Here is an 8,580-nt window from a genome sequence, read left to right on the forward strand (position 1 = left end):
GAGGAACAGGAATACGTAGGCAGAGGCAAAGAGAAGTCACAGAAGTGAAGAGGGCTCAGAGAGGTGTGCAGGGGTCTGAGGTGAGGATAGGCTGGTGGGGGGAATGAGGAGGCAAGGGCGGGTCAGAGAGGTGTGGGGTGGAGAGGGCTCAAAGGAGTGGGGAGCCACGTGTGGATCAGGCAGGTAGGTAGGGTAGCAGGGAGTTGTGGAAGAGTCAAGGAGGTAGGGAGTGGATTGGGGAGCCATCAGTTGGTGAAATTATTTTAGAGATGAGATCATAGGAAACAATGGTTTATTTGGCTGTGCTCAGGGATGCTGTGAGCCACTTGGCACTCAGAGAAATGTCTCGTGTGTGACAATGTGGGGACAGAGGCACACTTCCATGGGGTCACTGTGCTTATCCCACCCGGCCCTTGGCATTTTGTGTCTGCTGTAAGCCTATGAGAGGGACTTACTTTCCTCCTCATGCCCCCTGACAGAGCAACAAAACTAGTCCTGGTTCCAGCGGGGCGGAGGTCTCATCTTCTTGGAACTGCTTCAAGCGGGGCAGGGCCGTAGAGATGTCCCTGCCTAGTATTTGTTGTTCTGGCAGAGGGTTCTGGAAGAGTCTGGGAGGCCATGGAAGGTCTAGCGGGGCTCTGCGGTCAAACTGTCCAGAGCCTCGGTCCATGTGGATGAGGGGCACTGGGCCACTGAAGGGCACTGCCTAGAATCAACGTTGTAACATCATCTGTGCTTGTGAGGCCTGGAAAGGAGAGGAAAGGCTCGGTGAGAAAGTGAAGACTGCACAGTCCAGTAAGGAAAAGTAAGAGGAACGCGGAAGGTCCTGGGAAAGAGGAGCCAGGATCTCATGGGCAGCAGCTTTCCCGTGAGATCCATCTGGGAGAGATGATTGTCCAGGTGGAGAGGCCTGGTGGGTTCACTTGGAAGTGTTAGACTGCATCTCCCAATCAGCCATCTCCCCCAGGCGTGACACAGGCGCCCCCTAGGTGGCAGTGAGCTGAAGAAAAGCCATCGTGTTCTCTAGGATCATGGCTGCTGGGGACTGAGGTGTGCCTGGACATTCGTGTGGGTTTGGGCTATGGTGTCTAGGGCACAGACTTCCTCTAGGGGCAGGTGTTCCAAAACCAGGGGGAAGACACAGCTGTCATGTGCCCGTGTACCCGATCTTGTTCCAAGCTGTCTGAGCACAGCGCTCCTGCATCTACGAGGCTGTCAGATCCCAGATACTGGGAGGGTGTGTAGCCTGCTCCTGGAGCTACATGCAGGAGCAGCAGGTGCTCGGGAGGCGAGGCAGGAGGCCCTTGCCCGCTGCGGGGGAGACTTCTTCTATAGCATGGGCTTTAGCATCAGGTAGCCACACTTAACACTTTATTTTTGCCAGTTCTGGGGCTTGAACTCAGAGCCTGGGCATGTTCGTTGAGCTTTCTCAAGGCTAGGGGCTAGCACGCTACCATGTGAGCCACACCACCACTTACGGCTTTTTCTGTGTATGTGGTACCAAGGAATGGAACCCAGGGCTTTGTGCATGCTAGGTGAGCACTCTGCTACTAGGCCAAACTCTCGGCCCTCCTGATGAGCCTTTTTTTTTTTGGCCAGTAATGGGCCTGGGCACTGTCCCTGAGCTCTTCAGCTCAAGGCTATTGCCCTACCCCTGAGCCACAGCGCCACTTTCAGTTTTCTAGTGGTTAACTGGAGATAAGAGCCTCACAGACTTTAGTGCCTGGGCTGGCTTTGAACTGTGATCCTCAGATCTCAGCCTCCTGAGTAGCTAGGATTACAGGTGTGAGCCACTGCATCTGGCCATCATGAGACTTTTATTTCCAGTTTACCACCAAAAATCCAGAAGTGGAAGGGTGGCTCCAGTGCTAGAGTACCACCCTTGAGCATGAAAGGCTCAGGGACAGCACCCACCCCTGAATTCAAGCTCCAGGACTGGTGTGTGTGTGCATGCGCGTACACACACACACACACACACACACACACACACACACACACACACACACCCTTTTGAGCCAAAGATTAAGCAACGAAGAGGTTTTGAAGTATTTGTTAGCCTGTGCTTACCTGGATTCCATTCTAGGAGCTAATTTTGTCTGGCTTGTACTTGATAACTTAGTATCTCCAAAACTTTGCTTGGGTAGCTATTGTTACAAGTTATACTTCTGCAGCCTGTGAACAGAGAACAGGTACAAAGTTGTACCAGGAACCCCGAAAACCAACAAAGGCAAATTCTTGAAAGGCTGACTAACCCTTGGAGAGCAGATCACTCACTGGTCATCCTTTATGATCCAGAACGTATCTGGGCTCCAGAGACACAGGAGACCTAGAATGACAAAAGACTAGAGATGGCTGTGGTTAAAATGTCGCAAAGCAGCGATTACTGTGTACATCCCCGGAGAACACCACAACACACACCAATAAGCCAACTGGAGGTGGGCATCTCTGGCAGATCTCATTGTGGAGATTCCATTTGCTATTTACTGGTAGGGCATTGGTGCTCAGGCCTGTAATCCTAGCTACTCAGGAGGTTGAGATCTATGGATCATGATTCAAAACCACCCTAGGCAGGAAAAAAATCCAAGAGACTCTTATTTCCAATGATCCAGGAGGAAGTAAAAATGTTGCTCTAGTGGTAGAGTCCCAGTCTGGAGCCAAGCAGCACAGCGATGGTGCTTAAGATCTGAGTTCAAGCCCCAGGACTGGCACAACTCATTTGATGTGCCCAGTAGGGTTCCTGAATGAAAGCGACAGGCAGGAGAACCCTGAGTGTGAAGAGGAAAAGTCATTTCAGGTGTCCACACCTTTGGGCAAGGCAGCTTTCCCAGGTCAGTGCACACCTGACACCACTGGTGACCGTCCCTGGGTCCAGTCACAGCAAGAGTTCTGAGAGGGACCACACCAAACCTCGGACCTCAGTCATCAGATCCCGCATGACCAGGGTGTCTCGTGTCACGGAGAACTCTGGAGACTTCTTCATCCTGTGGAGTGCGAGGCAAGATGATTTCTGGGCAAATCGTAAGAGGGTGGCCACCTGGACAGGCGAGGGATTCTGGGAAATGTCCTTTTGATTGCCAGAGCAAGGGCTACAGCAACGAGAAAGGCATCTTAGCCCAGAGGTGAGACACGGAGACCATCGGTGGTGAGGAGAGGCGGAGAGCTAAGTGTGGAATCTGATGGGAAACCAAAGCATGCCTGACTTTGTGGCCTGTGTCTAGGACCCTTCAAGGAAGAAGCATGTGGGGGGGCCTGCGGCTGGAGGCTGGAACCCGGGGCCTGGCCTCGATTCCAAGGCTGAAGGCAGGCTGTGCCACTCTTTCCTGCTGCATGCAAGGTAGACCTTCCATCAGACCTTTCTGCAGAAGCTCAAATGTCATTATTCAATTATTAACTAAGGACTGGATGCAGAGGGACGGGTTCGTGGGCGTGGCTCCACCAAAGTGAGAAATGTGCTCAGAGGCTGTGGCTTCCACCCGCGACCTGGCTTTCTGTGCACTAGTAGAGAAGATCTTGTCACAGAGAGAAAATAAATTGATGTTATGTGGACTTCTCATCCATAACAGCCTGGCTGAGGGGCACAGCTGCACTGCCCACATCCATGGCAGGCGGGGATGGAGGCCTCTCCCCTCGCTGCTCACAGAAGACAGCTGACCACCTGCCTACGCCCTTCACATTCTCTCTGCTCATGTTGTCGCTGCCTGAGGGTGACAAGCCACCACAGCAGAAGGACACTCAAGAGCCACTGTGCCACCTTCATATGACACAAATCTTTCCAGGACAATCACTCTGCAAAGCCCTTTGTCCCCACGGGCCTCTGCCTGAGACTCAGCTCTTCTCCTAGGGCCACAAGAACCAGGGCCACAGTCTCTCCCTGTGACGTACACTCAGGTACGGGCACTCCGAAAGCTTCCAGCTGTGTGGTGGACCCCAGCCTCCCCAGGGTCCCCAGCTGGGGGAGGGGAAGGTCCCCTCTCGTACTGTACAATCACATGGTGTGGCAGAGTCGCCCACCTGAGGTCCAGAGAGAAGCAGATTCCTGCATGTATGTAACCCAAAGAGCGATTGCACCACGGAGGATGCCATGATGAGCACGCGGAGAACAGAAAGTTCTGGCAGTTCTCTACCTGAAGCCATGCCTGGCAGGATGGCCAACACAGAGGTGAGACCTGGGGAAGGCCTCCTGCATCCCAAATCAGCACTGCCCTCCACGGGCAGGAAATGAAGCACTATGAGTCACGGATGACCCACGCATGGAAGTTGTACCAGGAAGCAGCAGCAGGAGGCAGGGCCTGACACCACACCAGTGGCTGCAGCAGCCCGGTGCCATGTCCTGTGCCCAGTGGTGAGTAGAGGGACATCTCAAGGGTTCCTTCCAGGTCTGCTGAGGGATGAAAAAAAATCTGTCCACCAAACCCACGCGTGACCTGAGAGAGGGAAATCTTGCCAAATCCCACATATGTGCAACGTGAAGACCCACTAGTTGCAGACCCCAAGAGTGCATCTTCGGATGGGAAATCAGGGTCCACCGGGAGGTTAAACCCGTTACATGTGAACACCCAGGTCATCTTGAAACCCTGCCAAAGGCAGTCACAGGAAGAGGGCAGGAGGAAACGTCAGATCACCCAAGTGGAACTCAACTATTTCTTACAAAAGAATTCTCTGGACTGGAGGCGAGCTCTGGTGCTTACGTAACAACCATGGCTGTAGAAGCTTAGTGTCCATGGCCCTGAGTTAAAGCCCCTGTACCGGCACAAAGGAAAAAGAAAAAAAGACAGAAAACAGAAAGGGAAAGAAAGAAGGGTAAATAAGAGAAAGAGGAAGAAAAAGAAGGCCACCCTGAAAACTTCCTTATCATGGTGGCCTTAGGGACAGACCGGAGCCTCCCTTTAGCTAGGATGGCTGCCTACTGGGGGGAGGCCTGAGTCCCCTGCAGATTCCCTGTGCCCTGAGCCACCGCCATGAGCAAGGCCTCACGGCACAGAGATCTGAAGCTAGAGAACATCCCGGTAAATGGTCCAGCCAGCACCGAGGTCCGTGACTTTGGACTTAGAACATGATTAACTGACAGGAGGACGTTGGGTGACGCTGTTGCCTGTGCCCAGGACCCTTCAAGGAAGACGTATATGAAGGGGGCCTGTGGCTCAAGGCTAAAGCCAAACTGCCACGACACACACTCAGATGCCTGTGGCCTCGAACCCTTGCCCCAGGGAGAGCACCGAAGTGCACATCGCCGAAGCTTGCACCCTCTAGGTGTCATGGCCCGGCGTACGGAGACCACGGAGACTTTCATCATGCAAAAAACCACGCGCTGAGTGCCCACGGCCCTCGTCCTGGGAGGATGGCTGCCTGGAGGAGGCAGGGCCTGGGGACAGGACGGGGGGTCTTTCCTGCCCCCCTGCCCTTCTGCCACTCATGTCACCATTGAAAACCCCTGCTGCTGTGGGGACCTGGAAGGTTCGCTGAGATTTTGAGCCAGGCTCTGAGGCCTGGTCACAAGTCCTCTGGCCTGGCCTGGTGCCCAGCAGACTCCGGTCACTTTATACAGGCGGCGGCCATCTGACTTGTGGCTAATGGGAGGCAGGCAGGAGGTGACAGCATGCCTGGCTCTCATCAAGCCGAGGGAGGGAACCTGCCATGGAAAAGCCCAGCCCCTGTGTTCCTTGCTCCACATGGTGAGTCTGGTGGCAGCCATGTGGGGTGCCCCACGGGTCACACAGCCACACAGAGAATGTCCACAAAGGCAATGTCAGAAGACTTAGAATTGCCATGGTCAAAATGAAACTAGTAAAAAATCCAAAAAACCAAAACCCTAGTTCCATCTCTGATAGCAGCACAGCACTTGAGGAAGGTCCATAAGAGATGGCACTGCCTTAGTACCCAAAGCTCTCCTGGTCACTTGTAGGGAGACATGGCCGCAAGCCTGCCATGGGCTGCTGGGGCACAGTGTCAAGTACAAGGATACCACATGACAGACAATATCCCCGAGTAATTCCCGTAATGCTCGGGTAGAACAACGGTGAAGGCACAAAGCTCGGGACTCCTGAGAGCATCTCACCACAGCAGAGAAGAGGAGCCGGCTCTGTCATGCCCAGGGAAGGAACCCACCGGGAAGACAGGTGCAGCCCAGCGTGATGAAGACCTTTCAGACAATGGAACACAGGAGTTGTGGGGGAAACTCCGATCCCTTCAAGGACCATGGGGGAGAGCCCCGAGTTGCCCCCCAGACTCCCTGTGCTCTGAGCTACTGCCACAAAAAAAGCGTCGCAGTTGGGCTGGGAGTTTGGCCTAGTGGTTAAAGTGCCTGCCTAGCATGCACCAAGACCCGGGTTCGATTCCTCGGCACCACATACATAGAAAAAAGCCAGAAATGGTGCTGTGGCTTAAATGGTAGAGCTCTAACCTTGAGAAAGTCCAAGGACAGTGCTCAGCTCCTGAGCTCAAGCCCAGGACTGGCGCAAAAAAAAAAAAAAGCGTCGCAGTGCAGAGATCTGAAACCCGAGAACATCCTGGTATCACGGTCAGCGACTCTGGGCTAAGAGACACACTTAAAGCTGGGCACAAACTAGAAGATTTGTATGGCAAGGTCGTGGTCTGTGCCCAGAACCCTTCAAGGATCCAGTGTGCGAGGGGCCTGTGGCTCAAGGCGGGATCCCGGGGTCTGGCATCCATTCTGGCGCTAGGGGCAGGCTGTGGCTGCCAGAGCCGCTCTTTCTTGCTGCATGCAAGGTGTAAGACATTCCATCAGACCTTTCTGCGGAAGCTCAAATGTCATTATTCATTTATGAACTGAGGACTTGATGCAGAGGGACACACGTTCGTGTCACAAGAAACATGCCTCACTAGGGGACGGCGCCATGCACTCTCCTTGAGACCCCAGCCCAGGGTGGAGGAGGAGACCAGGGCATCAACCCTTCAGTCCAAGTCTGGGCTGCTGTCAATCAGGACTAGACCAATACTGCTGCGAATGGAAGACCGGCCTCTGGGACGCTCGGCCACCCGGGTGACGCTGGCTGCCTGCGTCTTTGTCCTGTCTCTGCTGTCCTGAATGCATTTCCAAGAGACAATTTTACTCACAGGATGTGAGTCAAAAGTCGGATACATCTCTGTACTGTGGGATGAATGGATGGATCCCCATAACATATCTGTCCCCACTGGAAGACACGTCACGCCGAATTCTGCCTGGATGGAACCAAAAACTTGAACTCAAAGTGAACTTCAAGGGCCACGCCACCCATGAGGAGAAATCACAGACCAGACCATAGGGAAGAAAGCTCTGCAAAGCCAAACTGCCACGACACACACTCAGATGCCTGTGGCCTCAGAACCTTGCCCCAGGGAGAGCGCTGAAGTGCACGTCGCCAAAACTTGTACCCTCTACGTGTCATGGCCTGGCATACAGAGGCCACAGAGACTTTCATCATGCAAAAAACCACGCGCTGAGTGCCCGCAGCCCTCGTCCTGGGAGGATGGCTGCCTGGAGGAGGCAGGGCCTGGGGACAGGATGGGGTGTCTTTTCTGTTCCCCTGCCCTCCTGCCCTCCTGCCACTCACGTCACCATTGAAAACCCCTGCTCCTGTGGGGACCTGGAGGGTTCGCTGAGATTTTGAGCCAGGCTCTGAGGCCTGGTCACAAGTCCTCTGGCCTGGCCTGGTGCCCAGCAGACTCCGGTCACTTTATACAGGCAGCGGCCATCTGACTTGTGGCTAATGGGAGGCAGGCAGGAGGTGACAGCACGCCTGGCTCTCATCAAGCCGAGGGAGGGAACCTGCCATGGAAAAGCCCAGCCCCTGTGTTCCTTGCTCCACATGGTGAGTCTGGTGGCAGCCACGTGGGGTGCCCCACGGGTCACACAGCCACACAGTGCCAGGGACAGTGCCGAGTCCCTGGCCCCTCGCAGTCACTGTCCAGAGAAAGATCAGAACTATAGGGACAAACAATTTTGGTTCATCTATTTTCACCGCCAGCAGCATTTTAGGTTAGTAAATTATGATGGCAGCTTTGCGTTAGGATCACCAAGCTCTGAATGCTTGATGTGCTTTCCAAGGGCTGGTCGATTGTGGATTTTACCTGGGACGGCACCAGCCTGGTCCAGTGCCATGTCCGCCCCCCCCCCCCTTACTGGCTAAGCCCCTCCTCTGTGAGCCTCTTCTTTGTGCTGTGGCCTGTGGCATTCCCTTCACCCACGCTGCTCAAATCCACTGCAGTCCAGCTGGGAGCCCTGTGGGTATCTGTGCCAGAGTCCCACACCATAACCTGGTGCCCATCTGGCCTGCAGCCACGCTCCCTCGGCTGCTGGCTCAGTCCATGGTAGATACAGGCAACGACTCTGGCTGCAAACTGCATAAGCCCAACCTCAAGTGGCTTAGACCACCGACCAACCAGCCAAGCAAAGCATGGTGAGGCTCCACGGTCCCCAGGGTGTGATGTGCAGGCCTGCAGTCCCAGCTCCTCGGGAGGCACAAGTAGAAGAATCGCAAGTTCAAGGCCAAGCCACAGTTAGTGTAAGAACTAGTAACTGAAAAGTAGCCTTAGGATAAAAGCAGTGGCGTGTTCACCCAGCACTTCTTGGCCTCAGTTTCT

At 54.4% G+C, this 8,580-nt stretch overlaps 1 long non-coding RNA gene across 2 annotated transcripts; it reads right to left on the bottom strand.

Moving 5' to 3' along the window:
* Positions 1-275: 275 nt before the first annotated feature.
* Positions 276-2,757, bottom strand: LOC150042747 (uncharacterized). 2 transcript variants are annotated; one of them, XR_016533559.1, is made up of 3 exons: positions 2,275-2,757; positions 2,068-2,172; positions 276-745 (listed from the first exon to the last, which is right to left on the bottom strand). It is a non-coding gene; the product is annotated as an uncharacterized LOC150042747 (long non-coding RNA). The 2 variants fall into 2 exon arrangements; XR_016533558.1 differs by having other exon boundaries at positions 2,068-2,757.
* Between the last annotated feature and the right edge of the window lie 5,823 nt (positions 2,758-8,580).

This window comes from Megascapheus bottae, chromosome 34, assembly GCF_031878675.1.
Source record: "Megascapheus bottae isolate mThoBot1 chromosome 34, mThoBot2.hap1, whole genome shotgun sequence".
Classification (NCBI taxonomy): domain Eukaryota; kingdom Metazoa; phylum Chordata; class Mammalia; order Rodentia; family Geomyidae; genus Megascapheus; species Megascapheus bottae.